The 27,401-nt window shown below is 36.8% G+C and overlaps 1 long non-coding RNA gene across 2 annotated transcripts in view; it reads left to right on the top strand.

The window, feature by feature from the left end:
• The first annotated feature begins 2,767 nt into the window (after positions 1 to 2,767).
• LOC111928963 (uncharacterized) overlaps positions 2,768 to 27,401 on the top strand; it is a 38,858-nt gene continuing 14,224 nt past the window's right edge. The window contains exons 1-4 of one of the 2 annotated variants that reach the window (XR_002864406.2): positions 2,768 to 2,833; positions 3,538 to 3,619; positions 7,804 to 7,856; positions 10,426 to 11,670. This is a non-coding gene — a long non-coding RNA (uncharacterized LOC111928963). Of the gene's footprint in view, positions 2,834 to 3,537; positions 3,620 to 7,803; positions 7,857 to 10,425; positions 11,671 to 27,401 lie in introns of those variants that run through there. The other variant, XR_015287166.1, reaches the window with a different exon arrangement.

Genomic DNA, 27,401 nt, shown 5'->3' with positions numbered 1-27,401 from the left:
GACATAAGTCACACTGCAGGTGTCTGCACTCTTAACTTACACTCCTTAGGAGTTAGTCATACACTCCTAACCTCAAGCATGGGTTCTGCCTGTGTCAAGTGGATTCTCCAGACTTATCATTGAAGTGCAAAAGTTAAGTGGACTTCTGGATGGAAGGCTATGATAAATCAGAAATTAGGCCAACTTGAATGTGGCTTAAAATAAAGAGAAAATAAAGAATAAAGTATCATGCTGAGACTCCATGTCCAGGACAGCATGAAGCTCTCCCGCGTCCAAAGCAGCAGCAACTCTCTATCTCTAGCCTACAGTAACCTCCAGGAGAATGCTTCAGCTCTGGGACATATTGACGAGGAAATGAAAGAGATACTTAATCTCCAGTTTAACAATGTAACAGCAGAGAACAAATCATTCATAAAAATTGAAGCAGGCAGTCATCATATCATTCATTTGGGTAAGCTGATATGGGCTGGACTGGCTGGGAAGTAGATTCCTCATTAAGTGAAGTCAATTATATAAGCCAATTACCAGCTTTATTATTGGTCCTCATATGTTCTACTTAAAATTCATCCATGTTAGAGACCTATTCAAGTTGTTCTCTTTCTCTGTTTTCCCAGAAGACTCCTGGGAGTCCTGTTGAATCAAGACAAAGAGCTATATTAGCACTGAGTTCATACCTCACAAAGGAATACATGTGGGCAGACCAAATGTTTATAAAGTATGATTGTTTTCAAAGAAATTTTGTATATTATGAAAAGTTTATAAAGCATTATCTCTTTTTTATTTCCCTAAAAATCATAGTTCATTGATTATATTTACTGATAACTCTTTTCAAGAGGGAAATTAATGGTTCAGGGAGACACGTAAGTGCGTCTTAAGGACTGCTAGGAAGATAGAGTAGAAATATGTGTGAGCAAGGTACTATGACTGTTCTTCTGAGGCAATAAAACATATAATGAACCTGGTCTAGCCCTCATAAATGGCAGCCATCTGTACCCTCCATCCTGGAACCTAAAAGGTGCAGGCTTCCTGGTGATTTTTTTCTGTTTATTCCACTCTTACTACACTTTCAAAGCAGAAGCACAACTTGCATTGCAACACTCAGTACTGTAAAACATACATTAGTTAAAGGAGAATTTTCTAAATTAATTATGTCTCAAGCCTAGCAAAGTATTGACAGGATTAGATTATTTCAGTGGGATCTCAGAAAATGGTACTCTGATATGTTCAGAAAAACTTTCAGGTAAAGGATTCAAAAGGCAGAATAAAATAAAATAAAATAAATAATAAAATAGTAACTTTCAAGTCTTTCTGATGTCTTTGACTGAGACCAACACAGAGCTTTCCAAAGTCTGTAATGAACGGCACCTGCTTTTTATTTACAGCACTTTATGCAAAGAGTTCATGCTAGGAATCATTACCACCTAAACCAGAGTCACCTGATATTTCAAAAGTAAGAACCTTTCTCATGGCAGGGATTATGGCAATGTAAAATGCCCACAACCCACAGTCACCCACTAGGGCTACACTGATTTGGCCACTACTGCTAGGGAGCATGACTGTGACACTCAGAATATGGCTGAGCTTTCTAATTAATGTTGTACCTTCACTGGACAAGACTGCTTAAGAAGCTTGTGTTTATAGCATTGCACTGCAATTTGTGCTGAAAGCACATAGTGAAAATAGTATATTGTTACAGTCCTGACTGATATACTAAGTCAAACATGTCAGAAGTAATAAATTTAGGCTGGAGAATGACCCATAATGCTAATCATTACAGCAAGGATAGATCTGAAAGTGTTGAAGATGAATGTGGTTACTGCTGGTTCTGGAGATATTGATTTTGAGAACTGCCTATTTCCTCTGTTAATCTCACTGGTTGATTAATAATAACTATCATTCTGAACAATATAAATTAATCAATCCATTAACAACATCAATCTGCCTTTTTAGCATCTCCAGAGCAACTGCTACCTTTGATACAACATCTGTGGTATCTGCTTTGTTTAGCAGATGCTGTGGCAGTGTCCTAGAAGATTTTAAGCATATTTATTAGTTTGATATAAAATGCATGAAAGAAGCACATAGACTTACTGCTTTGTTTCCTCCTCTCAAAATTGCAACTGGGCCAGTAACACGTAATACTAAGTTAATTTAGTCAAGATACTTGAGAGCCACTTGGCTCTGTTTCTAAATTCCTCTCTTTGTCCTTTGCAACGCTTTGAAGTGTTACTCTGTGAGGTGGATGCTGTAATGAGCCTGTTTCTAAGAGGATCAAAGTAGCAGAGCTGCCCAAAGCTGCATCAAAGATACACAACAGAGAGCCCTTTAATGAGCAAGAGGGATATAACTCTTTTCCCCAAAAAATAAAACACTAAACCAGGATTTAGATTAAATTTTTAAAATTGAAAATTATTTTATTTTGTCTGGAGCTTGCTAGCAAAAAGTAAAAACCTCAGAGAGAAGAGAAAATTTTTCCAGCTGACTCTGCTAAAATTTAACGACTGTCATTTGCTGGATGGTTTCACCATCACTTAAAGGAGTCCAAATGCCTGTGGCCTAAGCTAAAAGTGGCAGTGACCACCAGCATGGGCACAGGCAGGATAGCAGCCTTGTGCTAGAGCAGATTCCTTTCCCATGGATATGAAAATAGAAAGCAAACATACGGCAGGAAGTTGCAGCAAGCACTGCAGAAAGAGAAGACAGCTTGGAAGGGGAGCAGGGGGGAAGGGTGGGAGAAAGAAAAGGAGTGGGAGGGAGGACTGGAAATGTAAATTATGTGCCAGGAAATGAATTCCTTACAATGTCTCTTGCCAGAAGCTAAATCCTAGTACATGTAAGTCATCTTTTTTCCCTTTCTTTTGCTCTTTGCACAGTTCCTCTGAGGGTCAGAGAGGAAGGAGCAGGGACAGGGAGAGGGGAGATTCAGTGTTTACTTACTTATTGTGTGACGAAAGAGCTATACGATCCAGCTTTATCATCAGAAGGCATGTGACACCATAAAAGAGATGAACAGGATAATATCCTGCTTCTCATTAGAGGGGATTTTTTCATCTTACTTTATTTGGCCACAGGGATTCTTCAAGGGTTGAAATACCAGAAGAAATGTGTTTCTGTTCAGAGGCTGAGTGTACTTACTGCACTGTATTTGATAATGAAATGGGGTCTTATTTGTTTGACTTTACAACTCTCTGTGAAATATAGCCTCTGCTTATGTTTGGTTTTGTTTAAGGAATTACCTGCAGCATCTTTGAATGCTGTAGAAATGTATGCCAATGACCCATGCTCAACTTGGGGACAAAAATGACAAGACTTATGTTTGAGGTTTGGTGTTTTTTCCAGAATGTAGCAGAAAACATCTGGCAGAAAGTTTAACTTTGATAACAAACCAAAGTACACTTCCAGCTTGTAAGAGATCAATGAAATATGATGCAGTGAGCAGAATGAGTAATGAAGCTGGACACAAAGTAATTATTTAATGCAGCAACATTTATTGGGCATTATGAAAGGTACTCCTTCCATATTTTTTTTCCTTCCCAGCTCAGACAGTACAGGATACCACCTATCTCAGCATGTGCAATGCTGTGGACAAAACCAGTATCATTTTCTTTGAAGATATTTTGTGAGTAAAAGCATTGGTCATTTTCAGATACAAGGAACAAAGATACTGTCTTTTCTCTTTTTTTTTTTTTCTTTTTTTTTTTTTCTTTTTTGTTTTATTAACTGCAACACTACAATGCTTATGAAAATCTGTACATAGCAAAATTTTGTAATTTAAATTAGTAAAGTCATGTAAGAGGCTGTTTTCAACAAAAGCTGCTGAGAACCCAAGAGTTTCCAGTGAAAGGAATTGGCTGGTTCCATATAGTGTTTTAAAAAGAAAGGAAAATTTATTTTTAAGAATGACTCAAAGTTAAACCGTTTTCAAGCACCATCATTTCTACTGATTTCTTCTGCTTCAGTACCAAGGATAACCTATATTACTCCATTTTGATAATGCCTTAACTCAGGAATAATAATTTTTGCATAAGAATGTTTTATTTCCCACATAGACTTAAAGAATCCCTAAGATTCTTTTAAGCATTCCATTTTTCTTCTATTGATCTATTTAATTACTAACAAAAATTAATATATTTTAAATTTAAACAATTTGTTTTATTGGTGAGCATAGTTCTACTCAGCCTTTACAAGCATAATTTCTTAACAGTACTAGTTTAGACATTGTTTGCTATACCTTTTAGCTGGATTAATCTGGCTATTGGAAATTTTGGGTAAAAACCAGAAATATTTTTTCCCTCAAAAGCATAGGATTAGCTAATGTCAAGCTGTGGGATACTACTCTCCCAGGAATTTACTGTATTAGTTTAGCTAAGCAGTATCTGAGCTATTTACTTCAGTCTTGCTGCATTAATGCTCCTAAAATGCGGACTTGTAGCAATAGGTGATACATTAAGTGTTCCAAAAACTCTTCCATTCAATGTAAAAACAACTTGTAGCTTTGTTGGGTATGCATTTCCAAATGTAAGTTTTCAGTACTGTTAGTCATAGCTTTTAAAGGTTTCTCTGATAAAATAGAAGCTGCCTAGTCCTTTCTGAGTAGTTGTTTCCTCTGAGTATCATCAAGGAGAAACCTCAATGAGAAAGACTCAAGAACAATGCCATTTCCAAACTGTAGCAATGACCTACCTGGAGGCTGCAAGGCTCTCAAGATATGAGTTCTCTCAGTTAACTTCTCTAAAAAAAAGCAAAACAGTATGTACCACAGGTTCTAAGTATATTACATTATGTTTAAATATAAAATATGCATCTCTTTCTACAGATATCACATAATTCTTGCTGTCATTGCTTTTGTTGACAGACCATAATTTTTGTAAAGTGATGAGATGCCTAATTATGATACTTGAATAAATCTGATATAATAATGTTTTCATTGTCAAAACCGTGTATGAATAACAGCAACTGAAATCAAATGCATTTTGACACCTCTGTGCTACTCAGAATCATGCACTGAGATGCCTGAGTAGAGCAATGCTTGTCTAATGTCCTGTCAAATGATTTTCTAAAACTCTGTACTCAGTGAAAATCAAGATAGATGTCATATCTTTATGCAGGGATAAATATTTGTGCAGATCACATGGTCTTAGGATTCTCTGTACCTGTGGTACCTGAAGCAAGATATCTTAGATGCTTTGGCATCCTTTTTCAAAAACTGGGCAAAATTACCCCTGCAATATATATATATATAACTGCAATACAGTTATTGTTGGTTTGCAATACAGATTCACAAGCAAGGCACACTGGGAATATTGTGAGGCTGCTGAAATATTTCATGAATTAACATGCTTTACCCTTGAAGCACCAAGACTCTAGCTCCTTTTCTGCCTACAAGTATAAGGAAGTTTTACTGTGTAGCCCAAATATAATACATAGACAGTAATTTTAGGAACATCTGTCTAAAGGAATTGCAATTTGTATTCATTCTCCTATTCTATACTTGAGACCGCATCCTTATGAAAATCAAACTCTTAAATAATTTGCTTGACCTTGTTAAGAACATTTCACTTCACTTGGGTGTCATGACCATATGGTAGTGCATAAGCAGTTCACTTAGAATATAGCAAGGTGCTAAGTACTTCAAGTCTCTTCTATTAAACTTACAAACACTTCATTTTTGGTTTGTTTTATTGTGCTTGGCATTATTGAGGCAAACTCATAGCTATATATATTATGTCCTAAAAAATTGTAAATCTGTCTATTTGAATATCACCAATTATGCTAGTTGGTTTAAATCTTATGTGGAAACCCAGAGCTATTTGGCCAAATTCTTTGATCGCATAAAACATATTAAATGGTGTGTTTTAATAAACGGTTTCCTTTGCATTGTAAAACATTGATTTAAACATTATAAGAACGTACTCTTTCACATAAGTTATTGATATTTCCAATTTCCTGTCTAGAGGTATCAGCAGGTTAAGGATTAGATAAACTCATGGTCAAAAGATCATCAAATAGATTAAAAAGGGGTACATGCCTGCCTAGTCCTAAACCAGATAGTACCACAATGCTGGGCTGGACTTTTAGAGGTACAAAGGCTCACATGTTCTTCCCTATAACATTCCTGGAAGCTAGGCCACCAGTCTCACCCAGCAGAGCATTTCTTCAAAAACATTAATCAAAACAATGACAATAATAGTAATAAAAGAAGAAAAAAAGTTACTTATCTCTCTGTTCTTTTGTATAAAATTGTCTTTCTCTTCATACTGTAAAATTAGCTACAAAAAATTAATACTTGTGACTAACACTGATTTATTGTGCAGAGTTAGAATTTAGCTCAAATGCTGCTTTTCATTTTTCAAAAAGTAGCAGTATTTTTTAAGATGATTAGCAATGGCAATGTCTTTTCACTTGACAGAAAAAACTTCAATAACAAGTAACAAAATAGTTCTTTTGTGACCACCACTTACAAAAATACTATTTTCCTTTCCTTCAACCATTTGCGTATGTTTTTATTTGCAGAAAGAAAATCACAATTATATAGACAATTTAAATTCTGAAAGATGTGAAACTTGGATGACTCATTCAAAAATTCTCAGAAATAATCTTGGTGAAGTGATTTTATTCATCTCGTTCTACTTTTCTCAAGGGCTGACATGTGCATCAAAGGGGAATGTGATCCCTTGCACATCTTCTCCATGAGATCTGTGTGTGGCACCATCACTTAAGCTTTGCTGACTCTTACTCAAAGGTATTGCTGAATCCAAGCCAATAGAATTCAGACTGGCATTTCTTCACCTCCTCTGACCAGGGAATAGTGTGAAAGGACAATCTTGTTTCTCTACACCAAGTATTACAGTGTTTCAGTGGACCTGTGTGATCTGTCCTAACAGCTCTGTTGCCATCTGCAATAGTCAATAAACAAACAAGCAGTACAGTTTGGGAAATGGAAACACCAACATTTATATGATATTTACCTGTAACAAAAGCTGTAATTCAATTTTTTGTATTAAAACCAAATTTGTCAGTTTTAAATGTAATCTTATATCAAATCCAAGTCAAACAGTTAATTTTTTACAATAGTATTTTGTTTAGTCACTTTAAGAAACTGTCACTCTATTGGGAACAGTGAGAAGAACGACACGGACTCTCTTGTGAGTTGCTCAAGGTTTATTATCTCAGATCTTCTTTTATAGACCAATATGTGAAAGTACAGAAAGGTAAAACTCTTATTGGTTAGTAAACTAACACATCACCATCACTGGTCAGTGGGGTACACCACCCCTTGACCTTCTCTTGCAAGAAAACAAGGAACAGACAAACAACACCTGCAAGGCTGTTTTCTGTCTGTGAGGATTGTTTTAATTCCTCCCTATGATTTCCCAGGCCACTTTGTGACCTGCTTTTCCACAGACACTGTGCTCCCTGCTTTTGCTCATAGTTAGCATCCATAAGAAACCACTTGAGCTTCCCTTATTGTCTCATGGGATGCGGACTGGAGTAGTCCCCTTTGACACAACTTTGCTTGTCTGATATATCTCCAAGATGCTTCAATATCTTATCTCCAGTTAAACCTCAAAAGTGAACTACAGAATTAAACATATGAATGATACCCATCTGGATAAACGAAGTAATGAGAGAGCCTGGCTTACTGGAATTGATAAATATTTTATAAGAACAAAAGAAAAATTGTACTGGGGCAGATAAAATATTAACTTCATATACATTTGGGCTTTTGCAGTCATCAATAGAAGAGGTAAAACAATACAAGAAAATTAGAATTTAATTGCTTCTTTTGACATGTTGTTTCAGTTCCCAAAAATGCAGCATTTCTAGGACTTCTTGAGCTACAGTTTTCATCTAAGGTACTGTAATATTGACTTTATTCTTCTTCAAATGAATCTGTTTAAACCCATCTATACTTTTTGCCTTCAGAATTTACAGTAGCAATGAAAGCTTCAATTTAAACATGCATTAATAGATGAGTTTACTTGATTCATTTCAAAACTTTTATTTTAAATTTGTGTTGGGTGTCTTCCAGTCACTTACTTGAGAAATAGTAAATAATGGGCTCCCTAACTACTGTGCCAAGCACGATTTTTTTAAACTTGCTCCACATCCCTCTCATTGCCTCTTCCATCCATGTATCCTCCCTTCCTGTAGAAATGGTCTCTATCTTTGATCTTCCCTGTCCTCTCCCATGTGCCTTGAACTGTAATTTCCATAACTTTCCTGAAGCAGTTAAGGAGACACAAAATGACCTTAAATGTATTTAGAACAAAACATTTCAAAATTTCCAAGTAATATAGTTATTTCCCTTCCTGTGTATTCAGCATAATTTAATTCAGTCCCACAGGGATATTCAAATAATTCTTCTGGGAATAAAAACCACAATTCCAATCAGTTTTATCGGAACTTTTTCTAAATTTTGTGAAGCGTGTCCTTACATGTATTTTTCTGATCTATACTGACATCAAGATCGAAGTCTGATTTGCCACACAATTTAAGAAGTCTCAATAATTATTTTGATTAAGACACACATGCATAATTTTTGTTTTTCTTTTTAAGTTGAAATATTTGGTCACCAAATATGGAAGTCAAAGTGGCTGCAGGCAGTTGTGAAACAGACTTCCTTTTGAAGCTGAATGAAGTAAAAGACAGGAAAAAAGGCACATAGTAAATTTGAGTCAGTTTATTCTTTTTTAATAGAGTAAGTCACCTTGATAAAACAAGGTAATGACTTATAAGTCTGAAAAACTCTGTTGATTTTAGTACACTTTCACTCACTGAACATAGAGAAGAATTTATCATTCAGTGTTTTCCTTTAAACAGTCCTACTCCAAACACCATGGTGAAGACAAATATTTTTTGGAATCTTCTAACATTTTCAGACTAAAGCTTGGAAGTTATGCACATATGGTAGGGCAGAGAGATTTCAGTCTCAGAGAAATGTAAAATCTAAGCCAGGCTGAGGCAGCTGAGATCCTGTGCCAAGGCACAGGAGCTATAAGACTTTCTCAGCTTTTCTCAGACAGCATTAAGATAATAAAAATGCATATGCTTATTTTCAAGCTCTGTACCTAGAGAACAAGCACAACATGGCTATGATCCCAACTGCCTGGGAGTGCCTGCTCTGGAGACAGTTTTCTATTCCAAGACAACCCCCTCTCTCCACCAGTCATAGTAACTTGCCTCCTTCACTGTGAAAATAAATCAATCTCAACTGCTGCAGTTGGATCACTTTCTTCTCCCTGCCTCAGCTCCTCAGTCCAGCTCTCCCTTTGAAAGCCCCTTTCCACCGCACCATATGGTAGCTGGGAGAAGGGGAGAGCTATGATCCATCTCATAACAAAAGAGGCTGTGGTGTCAAAAAGCCTCATGAATGCATGAGACACACTCACATATAGAGAAATGCCTCTAGCTCTGTCAGGGAGGACTAAAAAGAAGGCTGATAGACCTGACACTGCTTTTGGATTGAGAAAGGCACCAGCTCTCTCTGCAGGTCATCCCTTCCTCCCTCCCTTTCTTTGGTTTCATGCAAAAATCCTATTAGATCTATTAATAAATAGGACACAAAATCAGAGTGTGTGGCAGAACAAGAAATTAAATCAGACCACCTTATTTATTCCCTATCACTATTTTTGAGATAAAATCATAGTACTGAAAGGAAAAAATAGCCACACCAAACTAGACTCTAATAGTGTGTCAAAAAATAAACAAGTGAATCCTATCCCCGCCAGAAAAGGGATTGAGCACACTTCTGTACATTGCCTATGGTAGCAGATTTACAGCAGAACTGCAAATTGAATGCTGGCAGGGTGACCCTGAAATACTGTTTAAAGCACACTGTTGGGTTCATTTTGCTTCCTCAAGCCACTACTGATACAAAAAATTACTCTGGGGTCAGAAAATTAACTGGACCTATGACAATGTGTGCCCTTTGAACTGTTACAGAGGAATTACAATTAATTTTTGACTATGAAAGAAATGCAAACTGGCACTTACAAAACATATTTTCCTTTACCCTCTTTCTTCTGTTTCACATTCTAATTTTCTGTTCTGGTGATGTTTAGAGTGCTTCATTTCACAGACATGCTTAAAATGCATTCATAACCTTCACGCACACAGTTGGCACAATGATAGAATTTACAAATCTGAAATACATGGATTACAAACTTCTGTCAATACAAGGGGGGAGGGAAAACCACCACTCCTGTGCAGCAGAATGCAACAGCATGTATTTAATGAATAACACGTTACTGAACTTAAATATTCCATGAATAACTTCAGTTTATAAGTTTCATTTATTTCATTTATAGCTTCAGTTTCTGAACATAATGGGGACAACTGTGCTGTTTTATCTCCATTAAATGAAGTCTAGTTAAACTCTTTAAACTAGAATTAAGTTACTGTTTCTGCCTCTTCCCTACAAAGGCCTCTGAAATCACACAGCTCTCTGTCCCTGGAGTTACTTAAAGCAACCTGGGCAAGCTTCCAAATGCTCATATATGTGACCTTTACAAGTATTCCACAAAACCAGCTCCCAAGTGAAATAAATCCATGAACATGTGTAGAGAAACTCAGCAGCGGCATGGAGGCTAAAAGATAAACTTCTATCAACTCTGTTGAATTGTGTCCCTACAATCAGCTTAGAAGTTTAGTTTAGAGGATTTTACTTTAACATATGTAATTACATAAAATATGTTTGTAATATCTCCTGAGTATTCCTTCTTGGAATGCACTTAATATAAAGCTATTGAACTGAATATATATGCATATATTGAAGATACTCTTTATATGTTCATCACATGTTACAGACAGCTTTCAAAAATAAACTATAATGAATTATGAAATGTAAAAGTTGCACTGAAAAAAAAAAAACATGAAAGTGTCTGTTTAAAATTAATTCTGCCATGTTGTTGGGAAAAAAACTCCTATAAACTGCTCAGGAATGCCTCTGGAATGACTCTGGGGAGGTGAGTAAGTGTGGTATTTGACAGACTTAAAACTTCAGTGCACTCTGGGTTTCTTGAATTGTAACAGGCAGATTTTAGGCTCTCATCTTGGGAGTGGGATTTGTGCCGGGTCCCTGCTGGGAGGGAGGGAGGGAGGGAGGGCAGGCAGGGAACAATGCCGCCATTCAGCCCAGCCACATCTGTTTACATGGCCTGTGCCCACCTCTGAAAAGGGTGTTCCTCCCACCTCCATTTTATCTCACATGGCCCTGAACAGTGAGCGGTCTGAGAGCTTTTCTGCTGGAAAGCTGCAGTTTCAAATTTATTTTATGAGGCCAGAGCTGACAGAGCTGAAACTGGCTAACAATAACATGCACATTTCTAGTCTGGGTTGTATTTTATTGTAATCTGAGAACAGCTTTAAAATTGTCCAAAACTCCCCATTTTCAAAATAAGACTAGCACTGAGGATATTGACACTGAACTTGGGGAGCCAAACTTTACAGTCTTTCAACTGAAAGACTGTATCTTGTCAAACATTTTTAAGAAGTTTTTCCTTTAAAACAAATTTTGTGCCTCAGATATTTTTAAACAGTGCTGACAGCACTCAGAGAAGGACTAAAATGTGTATTTTACAAAAAAGCATTTATGTCTTACATTTTGTTGTCCATGGTTAGAGCCCATAGCTGTACATTCTGCACTTCAATAAACAGTTCATGTAGAAATACTGTGACTAAAGAAAATTTCTGTTAAGATACCAGTTCTGCAACTTTCAAACTGAACATCACTTTATACAGAAGACACTTCACAGAAACAAACATACGAGGCTAAAATGATTGAAGACCAACAGATTTATCCCCCCTTGTTATTTGAATTGAAACTTGAGCTGATATAAAATGACACATGTATTTCAGAGAGTCAGAAGAAGCCCATGATAACCAGGGAAAGTGGGAGATGCTAAAAATTCTCCTAAAGCTGACCACTCTCAGTGTACTGGTGTGTGATCAAGTTTTATGAAGCAATATATAAACACACAGCAAACTTTACGCATTCAATGTCAGCATGATTTGTCTCTGCTGATTAACTCATAAACTTACAGAAGTTTTGCCCAAATAAGAAATGCAGGCTCGTATGTCTGCCAAATACGCCACAGTAATTGCACCATAAAACTGTTAAGTTTGCAAGTGTACTGAAATTCATGCTATAAGTGGCATGTTGATATCATGATACTCTGGATATATAATAGAGAAAAAATCCAGCAAGTTCCAAGGAAGATTACAAAGAAAAATTCTAAAATAAAAAATAAGATAGTCTGCTACTTATGAACTATTAAATAGCAGAAAATGAGATAAAGACAAAATGTGAAAAACCTGAAAAAGAGTCTCAGAAGAGGATTATTGAGGTGTAAACCCTTATTCTCAGCTGAATTGCTGTGAACTTGTGTAGTGCTTGGTGATTTGCTGTGCAGACTTTGTTTAACATTCACTTCAGTCTGACATTCCTGCTTCCAGAAGCCAAACTGTATTCAAGATTAGCTTACATTACATTATTTATTTTCCTGGTGCTTTTCTTCTAGGTTCATTAGTTATCATGATAATGGCAAGACCATATAAGTAAAGAGAATCTGAGCAAAAGATTTGCTTATTCAGTATTGAACTTGCTCAGTGATGGCTGTCACATTGTTTTTAACTTCTCTTCCATGAGGAAATTTAATCTAATGATTTCTTTATGCACAAAGAAATTATTTATTGTAAGGTCCTAGCAGAATCAGGGACTGTTGTTCAAGTTGAGCCTTCCTGTCTTCTCTGTTTTCTTTTAATATAAATGGGACAGCCTAAATACAAAGGAGCAAAGGACAGAGAAGTCCTCTTCCTTGCTCTCCATGTTCCTATATAGTACAAGATAAGAGAAGGACCTTGACTCTAGAGAATATGTGCAGTGGTTAAGTAGGACGGGACTGTCAAAGGCTCCCACAAATTTTGGAGATTTGCCAGTCTGTGCCCATCTCAAACTAATGTTTGTATGCTCTGTAATATGCAATCACACCACTTACATCCTTGGTGGAAAAGAAGGATGGCAGTAAATTGCACTAAGTCATAAATTGAACTGTATTAGGTTGTGACTTAATAGAGCCAATAAGAATCTACAGCTCAGACTTTGTCCTTTACATGTACTGGTGTACCAAAATATCACAGCACAGCTGATGAATAGGTACTGTTATTGGGGAGGTACCATCAGCATGTACTAGAAAAAAAGCATAGAGTGAAATCCCAGACAATATGGATCTAATCTGAGTATAGGAGCTCCCTAGGAGCATTGCAGCCTCAGCAAAACAGCATCCTTGAGAGTAACCTGCCCTCTTTTCAAGTCCAAAACAGCCTTGCCAGTGATGTCAGTGGGGCCAATATATCATCTTGAAAGGTCAAGATTTACAAAATATACTTTGATATAAAACAAAGAACTTGCCTGAACATTTAAGAAAATAAATGTTTTAGAATCTGAAGTATAAATCATACACTGTACTGCAGCTAGCTGCAAAAATAGGCATCAGAAACAAGTAACTGAGCAAAAGGAGAAAAGTAGAGTTTTATAAAATCTGCAGCAAAAAATTAGGTCATTAAATTCAACTATTTTCTTCTTCTTCTTCTTCTTCTGCATTTGTCTTGCAGAAGGCAAACTGTTACTTCTATTGAAAAAAGAAAGTAATTTAGTTCTGTCACTAAATGTTAGCCAAGTATGAACAGCCTAAAATTCAAGTTAGACACATATTTTTTAAATTAAAGGAGTGTCACACAAGAATAAATGGTACAATATCCAGGGATACATTTATACACAAACCTCAGTGGCTTTTTGCCTTACCTTTTTCTCCATCATTAGCTGTTTGTTTTTTGTTTTGGTCTTTTTTGTTTTTCACTTTGTTCATTACTGTTAACTTAAATATAGAACATGCTCAGTGATTTTGGTTACTGATTTTCATGCTGTTGAAACATAGCCTCTAGTTTTCATTAAAAGGATTAAAGTACTTTATTTATCTACTAAGTAAGCACTACAAACATAAAGAAAAAGATAACTTCTCGACAGCTTTTACCCCACAATTTGTCATATGATGTCTTAAATAAAAAGCTGTCTAAAGTAGTGTGTAGTTTACTGAGATTTCCTAAAGGATTTTCATTTACTAACAGTCATGATCATACTTTTACAGTATGTGCATGTGTTCCCCTAAGAAAACAGTACGAATGGAAGCGAAATCCATCAAAATGGCTCTGACAGAACACTATATTGAAAATTAAGAATCAGAATCATATTACTTCTGTGTCACAAATTTATAGTTCAAATCTGATCTTTCCTAACTGAAGCAAACAATTGTGTGATTTGTAACAGGTTTTAAACTGTACTGTTTTCTTTTCTAAATGATGCTTCTTTTCAAAGTTTACAAAATTACTGTAAACCTAATGAAGTTTTTGAAAGGGCGTGAAAATAAACTGAAACATTTCAAAGGGAAGATTTCAATTTAGCCCCAATGAAAACAAAGAAACATTTACACATCCCCAGCATATAATTATTCTCACAGAGGTAACACTACTAGGCAGTAGTACTTTCACTACACTGCCTGTTGTAGATAAAGATCATTAAATTGTGTCTGTCTGGATTCTTATGCTGCTTACTTGAACATTTGAACCTGTTGCTTGAAGGGGAGGGAACGGGAGAAGGTGAAAAGACTATATAGCATTGCTAATCCCTTGAGCCATCTGGTGACTTGAGGCCATGCTTTAGGTTACGTGTATATTGAAAACCCATTCCTTTCATTCATTCCTTCCCTGTGCCAATTTGTCATTGGCTTTTTTACTGTCAAAGGATTCCTTGAAGTTAATCACAGTGAGAATCAATGTCTTTTTATGCCACAGTAAATATTCATTCTGGAAAGATTATTTTCTATCCATTTCTTCCCCTCCCCTCTACTACTTGCAGTGATTTGTAAAAATTGCTGATGCATTTTCACCAGAATTAGCTGAAAACAATGGCAACTTTGTCTTTAGTAAAACAGCTAATTTCTTTAGTAAAACAGCGAATTTCTTTAGTATTTCTGTGTAATCTGGATGACTTCTAACAGATGACATACTCTGAAATGCCCATGTTATGCAGGGCTTGAAAGAACTGCACCTAAACACTACCTTCTAATTGAGCTGAGGGTGCATTTGCATGTTTAATTATCCAGGAACCAATCTGCACCTACCCTTGTACACCGCAAGCCTTTCAAACCTGCTAAATTTGCATCCATACCAATACAGCAGATTGTACATTAAGCCTGTCCAAAAAACTGATGATTTTCTAGAGCGCACATTAATTTTTCATCTGTGTATATACATGGTTCCATATGAATCCAAATCAATTGTGACTCAGCCATGAAGCATCAGAGACTTCACAGCTGTTTGACATCTTTAAGTTTCCTAAAAACTGGACAAAATGACACCTCATAGTGTTGCAGTTAACTTTCAATGCGTTTTGCACTATTTCTCAATTCATGCATCAGATTGTTTTTTATATCGTGTTCTCTGAAGTAGCTGCAAAGTAAATCTGTCATAAATGTGCTGATTCTGTGCACTTTGAAGTGAAATCATGTTCTACTGCATGCTCTTCCCATATATGAATTAATTCTTCACCATCATTTTCTGGATAGATGGCAGATCTGATTTGCGAACCTTTCTTTATCTGATAATCCTTTAACAAAAAACCAAAGCCATCATTTTCATTGTTAGATCTTTTTGTGAATAGCAAAATGAAAAAAGAAAAATTTATAGCACAACAAAGGTAGAAAAAGGCATCTAAGATCTAAGCATCTGAGAAATGGTCTGAAAGACCTCTGTAATTTGGGAGTCTGTTAGTAGTATTAAAATGTAATCCAAGAGGTCAATATCTGTTTGGGATGGATACTTGAGTTTTTAAATATTTGTTGGGGAGTAACCCCAGCAGGAAGCTAAGTCCCACACAATCACTCATTTGCTCCCCTGTGGTGGGATGGGGGAAAGGAATGGGATAGGCAAAGGGGAAGAAAATCCTGGCTTCAGATAGACAGCTCAGCAGAGAAAACAAAAGCTATACATAAAATCAAAGCAAAATAAGGAATTAATTCAGTACTTTCCAGCAGGAGGCAGGTGTTCAGCCAAGTTTATTACCCATAAAGGTTACTTGGGAAGACAGACTCCAAACATCCGCTTTCCTTCTTTCTCTCAGCTTTTATTGCTGCAGATGATGTCACAGGGCATGGAATAACCCTTTGGTTTGTTGGGCTACACAGCTCTGACTCTCCATCACCTGGGTGCAATACACAGACTCAGCTCCAAGTTCTTTTTCAGTCTTTCATATCTGAGACAACCAGTGCATCAAATTTCATATTACAAGATAAAAATGTTCACCATTCTGGCATGAAAGGGACAACAAACTATATGATTAAAAACTTAAAAAAAAAACCAACATAAAATATACAAATCACTTCTGACTGAGAACACCCCACTGCCTTGCTTACAACAGCACACTGTAACACATTAGTTGGAAATAGCAGTCTGAAATAAACCCGGTTTGTACTTAATGCAAAATCCTGCAAATTAGAAATTATAATTAAGTAGTTGGTACGGCAGTACCTCCAAGAGGTACTATTGAAGGTGGCACTTTGCTATGGCAAAGGCTATAGAAACATGCAGTTAGACACAAATGTGATCAACAAAGCCTTTGTGATCTGAGGTACTAATTAGACTCAATAATTCTGAATTATAAGTTTGAATTACAATATTCAATATTATGTCTGGCCTGCATCAAAGGAAGGCCCACTCAAACAGCAGCTTCTTGTAAATTCAGCTTTAGTATTTTTAAAATTTTTCCAGTTTCTACTCTAATCAGTACAAAACTAAATTCCCAATGAACTAGGGTGAAACACAATGTCCAAGCTGAAGTACAGGATGGTCACTGAAAAGAATTAATGAATTTATTTTATTTCTGATAACGTATCTGCAATGGCTATTGCCTTTATATCATAAAACATAGAATCCTGTGACTATTGTCACATATAAAGGTGAAATAAATCCTTGAAAAAGGTAACACAGGATAAGAATAAGAAACTGGTATTTCTATCATTAGTATTTCTAGAATCCAAGACCAAAATAGTGCTGAACAATTTAAAGACTAAGATTATTGGATAACAAAAAGTACAAGAAATAAAAAATGCTCAATTTATAAGGCATAAATGAGCCCCTAATTGACAGGAGCTAAAAATACCCTTCTCTTGTTGTCTAGTTATTCAGCTGCAGATTGCAGTTCTGTCCTCTGAAGCATCTGGTACTGGCTATTACCAGAGACCAAATAGAGGACCAGATGGTCTCTTGGTTTCACACATTACAATGGTATGACCACTGAAATGTAAAAGCTCTTCACAGAACCAGAAGGAGAGCATTTACCTCTGAATGCCTGATCTCTTAAGGGAAAAAAAAAAAAGAAAAAAGAAAAAAAGAAAAGGGAAAAAAAAGGTCTCATCATACCTCTGTGAATCCAAGAGAATAGCAACCTAATTTACCTCAGAGACACTTTGGGGCAGAAGAAGTCAAATTACTTGTGAACTTTTCTCACTGGAAGATCTGGCCTCAGCATGCTTTTATGGCTTCAAGTTTATATCATTACAAAATACTATCCCGAGAATGATTTGGAAAGTTAAAGCAGGAACAAGTGACAGAACAGGACAGTACCATAACAACGCCTCAGCACTGTGCTACATTCCTGCCTCCCAAGTCAAATTATCTGTGATTTAAAAGCACCATGTATGATCCTGTGGGTTTGCTTCATACCAGAGGGCTGAAGGACTAGAAGAAGTTAGATGGCTGAAAAATTCATACCGAACAGGGGAAAAAATTGGCATGTTAGAGAAGGGTGGTGTGGAGAGCTTCAGAAGTGATGATGATATAGTAGTTTCTTTTTTGTTGCCTTCCAGAGTCTTTCTGATGTTTTAGGTATGTGGGCTCATAATTTAAATTTTCTTTTATAGAAGTGTAATCACAATAAAATATATGGACTTGACAGAAGCAAGGGAATTGAAATAAAGTAAAGAAGCCTCATACTTGGGCTTGCTTTATGATAATGAGCCTACAGAACACTTCCTCCTCTTTTCCAGTGTCTTCACAATGGTGGTTCTCAAAGAGCCTGATCTTGAAAGCATCACCCACTTCAGCAATGGGGAATAATGACTACTCTGGCTTCTGCATGTAGGAGTTTGAACATAATTATTTTGGTTTTAATCCCTTTTTAACACCCAAATAAGAATTATTTTTGTCTCTGTTACTGTTTTCTTAATTCAAATATGAAGAATTTTAAATGTTTGAACATGGAGACTAGTTGGGGTACATTTCAAGTCATTATGTGTCTCAGTGGAGTCCTGAGACCTCTCATCTGGTTCAGCCAGGTTGAGCATGGTCGAATAAATAGGGATGGGTACGATGGAGTGCCCAAAGATAGCTTCTAATGTACACAGAGACTGCGTGGTCCAAGGGGCTACTTCCAAAGGCCTGGGAGCATGGTTAACCCAGCAATAGATAGGGTTACCTGGGGTCAGGTATCCAATCGTGACCACAGGAGAGGGGCTTTGACCTTATAAGTCTAAGGTCCTGAACCAATGGAGAATTAGAAATAGAAACAAGTCCTATTTTAGGATGACTCCATCAGCATCCCCCCAGCACCCTGCCTCCCAAGGCCTCAGGTTGATTCCCTCCATTCAGGAACCTGGTCCAAGGTATGATCTATCCCAGCTGATTTGATTCCCACAATTTTGTAGCCAGAGATGTGTATCTGGAAAGATAATTATGGGAAAAAAACAGATGTAGGCTATTATTCCTTGGATAGATGAGCAGGATATGTGTTTTCCCTTATCATGACAGTAATTTATAAAGGAGAGCTGTTCTCCCATGATATAAACCCATAATATGCCAAACCTGCAGAACTGTCTTGCCTCTTAATGCATTCTCCAGAGAGAACCCATTGCTACCCTTGTCTTCTCTTATTCCCCCCTTCCCACTTTCCTTACTAATCCTAAGCCCTCAGACACCATTTTGTTGGAAAAACAAAGCCCAAAAGCACCTGCATTAACTTAGGATGTAACTGGCATTGGGAGCTCCAGAGATAATAGCAGCTTGTCTGTCTTGAGTCCTTTAAGAAGAGCTACACACTAAAAATGGTATTGAAAAACCCTGATTCTCAGTATAAAAGAGCAAATTACAAAATCACACCCTGTTGACATATAAACAATGGAAATATACTATTGCAGATGACATTAATGCTGATGCTCAACAAAACAAATACTGCATGGAAAATACAAACTCTTCAGCATCAGTTTTCATTTTGTTTTAAAAAAATCTCTGTGCAAGGGAAACTTCTTAGCAGCAAGCCTATTATTTAGAAGGGGAGGCAATGAGGACAGAGCTGTGAGCCTTATCAACCCTCTTGAAAAAGGGAGTGATCCCATGGCATGGTTGGGAACAACAGTACCATGATGCAGCTCATTTCCTTGATGCATGAAGGGATGTAAATATTCATACAAGGACACAAATCCCATTTTTCCATAATATGAATTTAGATTTGTTTTCCACATGACCCAAAAAAAAAGGCCTTAATAGAGAACAGAGTGGGGTGGATTTGTTAAGTTTTCTATAGCTTCTCCTTCCCTTTTTGTTAGTTTTTAGATGGATAACATTTCCAGTGTGTAATTTTCAGACACAACCAGAGCTGACTTGTAGAGAAAAAGATGGAAAACAGCAAAATACAAAATAACAGGTCTTGAAAATAGCCAGTACTCTGGATGATAATGTTATTCAACTACTTTGTACCAAATTCTTTCTTGCCACTTCATGTTTGTTTTTCAGGAGGGATGAAAAGAAGAGGAACTGAGTTTAAGAAAAGGTCACATAGGAAAAACCATTTAGAAAGTCCCCACTAAATTATATATTTATTACTATGGCTTCTCCAATGTACTACGGGTAATATAATAACTTGAATATTGGTGGGAAGGCTGAAAGGCTATTTTAGAAACCTCTGGCCAGATATGTGTTTTCAAGTACATTAAAAATAAATTTCAAGAACTGGACACAGTAATAAATTCAGATATATTGTCATAGTCTTTAGATGGAAAATTGAACAAAAAAAAAAAAAAAAAAAAAAAAAAAGGAAAACAGATAAGATACGCTTTTTCCAGGTAGCATTAAAAAGGAGACATGATTCTGCTTTGCTTCATCACAGTTTTTCTTTTGGGGCTCAGTGCCAATTTGTTAGCAAGTAGCGTGTGGTTTGAGTGGCAATCTTCTTAGCTTATTTCAGTGATCCTGGCTTTCTCATTATATAAATAATGGGGAAACTGAATGAATTCCTACACTTCACATCCCATACCACCTCCCAGGGCTCCTTCCTCAGTACCTTGGAGGCCCTAACAGAAAACAAATGAGGATATTCAGTTACTCAGAGATATTTTAAGAAAGAAAATGAGCTGTGAGGTAACTCTTTCACCTCCCCAGATTCAGGAAGTTTACTTTCACACCCACATAATAACATATGGGAAAATTTATAGCAAACTTACCATTTTGCTCTACAGCAAAGCCATAGTGTTAAAATAGCATCTGAGAAATAGTATTCCCAACATGGGAGTTCAAAGATCAAAAAGTGCTTACATTCTTAACATGATTTGTTTATTTTGACTGAGAAAATAAAGTCCTTTGTACATATGTGCCACATTTTTTTAAGTATTGTTTTCTGGTGAATTCATAAGTACTTCATTAGGGATGATCAAGACACAATGGTTATTAACCCATATTCTTTCTGTACTCCTATCAGCCTGTGCTGTGTGAAGTTTTAACTGGATGCAGCTCTTATGTTTATGCAGGAAAAACAAAAGTCATCTAAATTGTCCCAAGAAGCAACTAGAAACTACAGATGGTATTTTCACTACCAAATGTATGTGTTAGTGCTCACTGGATTAAATAACCAAATAAATAAATGAGAAATACCTGTCCCTAGCCAGTCCCCCTCTGACACTTGGAGACATTTCACATCATTTCATTCTTCCCTCTTTTCTCCATTGTTGTCCATTGTGTTAGGGCTTGGGGAGAGAGAGAATATTTGTATTCTTAGTTGAGGCTTTTCTGGTATCCATATCCTTACAAATGTGGCCAAATTTGTTATTAGTAGGGAGCTCTGCTATTTGAGTTCTCACAGGAAGATTCATAAATCACTAGGAAAAATTCTATTAGCTCCCTTAATTCAGGGGGTACAACAGCCAGAGATTCATAAAATAAGTGTAATTTCCAGTTAATATTCTAATGTGGTGCATCTGCTGTGCACCTTTTCAGAAGTAGGAGATTTAAAAGAAATGACAGAAGAAAAAAATGTTCCAAGCTACCTTATTTTATAAAAATTTTTAAATAGAACTCATACATTAGAAGCAATACATTGATATTGTCACTTTCCCTGACTAAAATAGCATTTCATCATTCATGCATCTACAGAAATTCTTCTACATTTGGGCAAAAGCAAGCAGGCTGAGCTCTTAAAGCTACTATTACTCTGACATCACTTAGGAATTGAAGGTCCCTTTTCAAATGGGATGTGTGACATATTTGGACTACAGCATAAACTGGAATAATTGCCCCTGGGGCCCAAGCATCTGGGTTGACTTAGCAGGAGATGTTCGGAGACACTTTCTAAAGCCATGTTCATAGTTCTGTGTTCTGCTGTTGCACTCCAGAGGGTGTGTCACTAAATTTTTGAGTACATCTGCATGCTGCAAAGCTCAGCTGCTCTCTGGTTAGTCCCCAAGCTATCCTTGTGGGTAGATAGCAAGGAAGGGAGGATTTGTGGGAACTCACTATAGGATTATTAACACTTGTTTTTCAACATTTCTCAGTATTCCAATGGGAGAAAGCACAAATAGGAGCACAACCAAGGCAAGCTAGTCAGACCTGAAAATTCTTGTTTTGTTGTTGACATGTACCTTGGTGTACTGGTGTACTGTAACACCAAAAAAAAAAGGTTTGGTAATACTGTAGGTGAGTGTATATTCTTAAGGATTTCTGTCTTTTGAAAAGTCAAAGCACTTTGGCTGCCTAATCTTCTGAGACAATATCACCAATTATACTAAATCTCTGGAAATTAGAGGGTCTGGAAGAACTCTTTAATTATTTGAGAAAATACAGTTGAAAAGGAATCAGAATGCTAAAGATGAGGAGCAAGAACTAATCACCTCTTGGTTCAAATCAGAAGTGAAGACAGATGTGTATTTCCTTCTTTACCCGTCTTTTTTACCTATGTAGAACTCATTGTAGTAATTTTGTAGTACTTCTCTCCTGACAATCCAAAGATATAAAAAGGACATGGAATTGAGAGATATAAAGTTTTACATCTGCTGACAGCTTGTTTCCTTTGTCCTGACTCTCTGTGTTACCACTGTTCAGGGGATATCAAGACAGAGATGCTTGTACAGAAAAATGCAACTTCTGTAATGTGTCAGTCATGAAACTATCTCAATGGAAAATCACAAGTAAAAAACTAGAAATCCTTTAAAGACACTGACATTAAACAAAGATGACACCCAAAAGAATACAAGGCAAATCTATTGTGATTATTGATATGGAAAAAAATACAATAACTTAGGGATGATTTTGAAAAAGCTGTGGTTTATAAAAATAGCTGCATTTCTCTTGAAAACAAACACCAGATCCAGGTGCATGAACATGTCAGCTTAAAAATGAACACAGCCACCACAGATAATGAAAGCATACAGCTAACCATGAGACTGCCTGTGCCTAAAGTTGTGGGTAGCACCTGTAAGACATCATGTGCTACCAAAAGCAACAAACAGGAAAAAAAAATAAAATATGGAAGCTCAAAAATGATGGAATTTTTAGTCATCATTAACCTATTCAAGGGTATTTAGCTTATCTTGACACATGGGTCCTCTATGTGACAGGACAGATATGTTTTGACAGCACAATGTTTAGAGGAACAATAAAATATGCAGTCACATACAAGTTACTTGCTAGACTGCACATTTCTGTATGCACAGCAAGGGCAAGGAGAAGCCCCTTAGGTGACTGTATAATGGAACTTCGCAAGTCCATAGCTGGATTCATTACTTAGCATAGTATTCAAAAAAAAAATAGCCTTTATCAGCATTCATGATAGTGTGGTTTCATAACAAACTTACTTCAAAACAATGTGCTTGTTTTGAGGCTTTTGAGCTTTCTATGTCTCCTGTGCCTGGAATAATGTCTCCACAGCTGAACATGGCACCAAGAAAAGCTGGACCTAAGTACTGGGACTGTTTTGGATGTGCTTATATAGGAGAAATCTGGATATAGACTACTTGTGACTGTTCTTAATCATGGAGGGAAAATACTATCTTCAGCAACTAAGCTACTTTATTTCCCCAAGCTGGAAAAATATGGTATAGAAAATGACCAGGTTCCCTGCTGGATTTTGTACTGAGAGAAATTTTTCGAAAGTTTCTTCTTTCAAACCCTTTAGACAAGATCACATGTTTTTCCATGTGAAAGGAAAAATTAAAGCATTTTCTTGTGAATTAATCATTAATAGAAGATAGGGAAGAGATTAAGTGCTCATTTTGCAGAAATGATGAAATATTTTTTTCTGTCACAAATCCTTCATGGACCTGTTCTGAGACCCAGAGTGTTCAGCAAAGCCATAAACTGTCAGAAAATTCAGAAAATGAGAAGAAAAAGCTTGAAGATAGTAGAAAACTGATCAAGGTATTCAATCTAAAAGTGAACTGTAAAAGAGACTCTTGATTTTAAGCAGCTAGATAATGAAAACGGACACCAAACCAACACCCCTAAAACACACAAGAGCTTATAAACTTATCAACTACACAATTAGTCTGGAGAGTTAATTCCTGGATGGGTGTGCTAGAGAAAGGAGAACCACCTCCCTGCTGTTTATAGCTTCTGAAAGCACTCAATTTTGTTAACAGTGGCAGAAGACTGGTACAAGATGAATCAAGGAAAAAAAATCAAAAAATGAGAATCATATTATTGGTGCATTAGGAAAAAGTGGCAAATTTCCTCAAAAGATTTTTTTCAACCTTCTATAATATGCAGTTTACAGTGGAGTCTGGCTGTAGAAGGGACTGTCAAAATCAAGGTCCTTATAGCTTTCAAATGAACAAAACATCATTTGGCAGTTTTCTTGCTGTCACACTTGGTCTTTCACCAAGGTTTGAGTCATCTTGTGTTGTGGTACTCAGCTGTCATCACTCCACTTAAATGTGCCTGCCTTGAGTGCCGCTGCTCCAAATGATCTGTTACACTGCACAGCACTTTTGAGGTTCTGCAGAGTATCCAGTGTGACATAAGAAAACATTTAATAAATGCATTTGAAATGAACCTACTTGTGCTAAAGATGATGATTGCAGATTCTGCTACTCAGCCCACTCTATTCAGCCATGCATGAAGTATTAACTGTTTAAAATTTTTCTGTGTTGCTATGGCAACCCTCATTCTCCAGCAGTCTCTTAAAACAGCATACAGAAAGGCATTCATTTTCTGGGCAAGCTGCTGCTCCTGAGAACTCTAAAATTCCCACCCAAATCCCATTACATATAATTTGACTCAAGAGCACATACCAGTTTAATCTGCAAAATTAATTTAGCTCATGACTTGGACTACAGTGCAAGTCCAAATCTCACAGACACCTACACTCAAATCACTTGGGTTTACTGCTGTTACAGACTGAGAAATAACCCTGTTAAGCACTGAGTCACTTTACATAGGTGATTGAATTGCTCCCACATCTGATTTTACTCAATATCTGAAAATCATTTCGTCCTACATCACAACCCTGGAGCACAGGACCGGAAGAAGAAGGGAGAAGAGAAACATCCTGTAAGGAGGATGGGAAGAGGGGAATGGAGAGAGTGCATCACCATGGCTCTTGTCTTGCCAAATGGATAGATAGCAGAACAATCTATAACCTTGAAATATATGGATATTTCCTACATGTGAATCCTATGTAGAAACAAAGTACTTTAGGGTCCCTAAAAACAGCCAATGTATAAATATAATAAACTGCAAAGCAGGTCTCTGTAAGTTAGCATATGGTTTTCACAACTACCCGGTCTGCGCCTTATCTGGGTTCTGCAGTAAGTTGGGGTCTTTATGTTATAGCAAAAACCCAAATATTTTTGTAAAACCAAAAGCTGCTTCTTAAAGTTGTGCTATTGCATTGAATGCTATTTTATAAATAGACAAAGATAAAGCTCCTGTCTACATCTCAGGGATTTATTTTCCTGGAAAGTATTGTTCTTCATCATTTCAGATACATGGAAAAGACTTTTTGTAAAGACTTTTCTCTTAATCAATTCCTATATTAATGAGGAAAAATCTTGACAAAATAATGAATCCAGTCTTTCTTGCAAAGAATAAGGAAGAGTTATTTTTCAGTTACAAAGGATAAAACTATTCCCTCACCATAACTCACCATAACCTTTTTCTTAGGGACCTGATATATGCAATAAATCACAAAGCTGGTGTTCTCAGTGCCCTGTCTGAATTCTCTTCCCCACACTGTGGGGGTCCCCCAGTATTTGCCCTTTAATAAACATAACCTAAAAAACATATTGTCTGTTCTTCCTCCTGCAGCTCAAAGGGGAATGGCACTTAAAGCCTATCATAGGTTAGTTGTTAGAGCTTCCTCTCTACCAGCTGGAAACATTTTCAGTTACATGTTTGAACTCAGTTTAAGCTTGGAGCAAGAAAGCAGAAGCTTAAAAGCACTGCAAAGTGGTCTTGTGTCTCTATGATATTGGGAAACTGTTATCAACAAGTCCAGACAGATGTGAGAACATTTTCATCAGTTCATTCCCAGATATTGCTGATTTCGTAAAAATTCCCTCAATTTTATGGAATAAGATACTTAAAAACATATCAACGTAGATCTCAGATATTAATAAATTTAAATAGTTTTGCCTGCACCAGGATTTTCATTTACATGGAAAACTATTGCATTCAGGGATTTGTCTTGCCTTGTGAACAGATGATCCTCTTCCCAAGTAAAGCTGGCTGTGTAGTTTTTTTCATTTTTCCATGTCTTGTTTTGTTCAGTCATTTATTAAATGCTGTAGCTTTAATAAAAGGAAACCATTGGAAAGAAAATGTGTTTCTTCTTTCAAATATTTTTATTATCTATTATGTGACCTAAAAAATGCTCACAAACACATTTTTGAAAGGATTAGGTATTGTAATAACCACTTCAATAAAAAATTGCTTTAAAAATGCCCCAGTACTGCTATTTCAATAAATGACAGACATGGCCCTTCATACCTTGCTAAATACAAGCATATTTGAAAATCTGCTTTGTTCTTTCTTAATGCTTTAAAATTCCATTGGCTGCAGTTCAGTACCCACTACCCACTGTCAGCGATGCACTCTGATCCATGCTGTCTTCAGCTTCTCTCTTCTAGGCTGTTATCAAAACTGTTATCTAGGCTGATACCTTTGCCTCAGGCAAGACTCTTGCTGGAAACAGCAGTGCAACTGACTGAAGCACAGCTATGCTGCAGAGAGGGGGTTTGTAGCTTTTCTTGGTTGCCCAAGACCACTGTGGTGAGCAGCCTGCAGGGCCACCAGATCTCACCCATGGACATCGTTTCCTAAGAAACCACACTAGGAACTTCCAATCAATAGGACCACAAACCACACTAAGGAAGAAGCACAAGGAAGGTTTAATGCCCTCTTTAGCATCAACCTACATTTCCAGAGATGTGGATTTTTCCTTATAGAGGTCACATAGCTAACAACTTCTCAACATATGGCTGTCAATTCCCACCACATCCTCACTTGCATATCATCTGCTCCAGTCATATTTTTCAGCATCTTGCCCACAGGCTGATGGGCTTTGATCAAAGCCAGCCATTAGAAATTTTTATGCAAATTTACTGATCAGTGAATGTGCATTGAATGACACTGAAAATTACACCAACCATGGCAGCCACAATGCCTTGAAGCCTGGCTAATGATGTGCAAACCCTCGTTCATATTTCTCAAGAAAATTCACCCATTTTGAGTTTGAAAATCTGAAGCAGGCCCAAGAAGCAAAAGGGGATGTTACAGATTGCATCAGTCCCTGGAAGCACTGAACTGGAATACCTGTGTCCTAGGCTCTCAGTGCCTCCCACTTGGAGCCAGAAAACTGTTTCCCATTACCAAGAAGATGCATTAACTTCTTTTTGAACTGCAAAGGTCCTGCTCAAGTTACCTCATCCCTCTGTAAGACCAGTCTAAGGAGTTTATTACAGCACTCAGAGTTTTGCTGCTCAGATTTATTGGACATGCAAGAGCAGACAGACAGACTAAAGACAGGAAATAGCATGCATCACCCACTCTCAAGTTTCCTCTCTGCAGCTCCACTAAGTGTGGTTTTT

The sequence above is a fragment of the Cyanistes caeruleus genome, chromosome 5 (genome assembly GCF_971803275.1).
Source record: "Cyanistes caeruleus chromosome 5, bCyaCae1.hap1.1, whole genome shotgun sequence".
In the NCBI taxonomy this organism is placed as follows: Eukaryota; Metazoa; Chordata; class Aves; order Passeriformes; family Paridae; genus Cyanistes; species Cyanistes caeruleus.
This window is presented reverse-complemented; position numbering and strand designations above follow the sequence as displayed.